The sequence below is a fragment of the Nothobranchius furzeri genome, chromosome 1 (assembly GCF_043380555.1).
Source record: "Nothobranchius furzeri strain GRZ-AD chromosome 1, NfurGRZ-RIMD1, whole genome shotgun sequence".
In the NCBI taxonomy this organism is placed as follows: Eukaryota; Metazoa; Chordata; class Actinopteri; order Cyprinodontiformes; family Nothobranchiidae; genus Nothobranchius; species Nothobranchius furzeri.
In genome coordinates this window covers 33,942,025-33,942,291 of record NC_091741.1, presented here as the reverse complement: position 1 = coordinate 33,942,291, position 267 = coordinate 33,942,025, and positions in this window count along the sequence as shown.

The window sequence follows — 267 nt, the reverse complement described above, 5'->3', positions numbered from 1 at the left end:
ATTTTTATAAACATTTTAACGTCACAGTTTATAAATAATCTACATGTACTTTTTCCGTCATCTCCACATTTTTTTAAATTCCAGTTAAAGTGTTGTTTAAACCTCGTGAACTTCTACGTTATAAATGTTTTATTTGTTCAGAGTCAAAATTATAGGAAACAAACTAGTTATCATGCTAAAGTCATTTATGTCACCTTTGCTTTCCCACTAGTGGAGGGAATACACTTCCAAATAAAATCCCATCGTTTTCTAATCAGTGATGCAGAA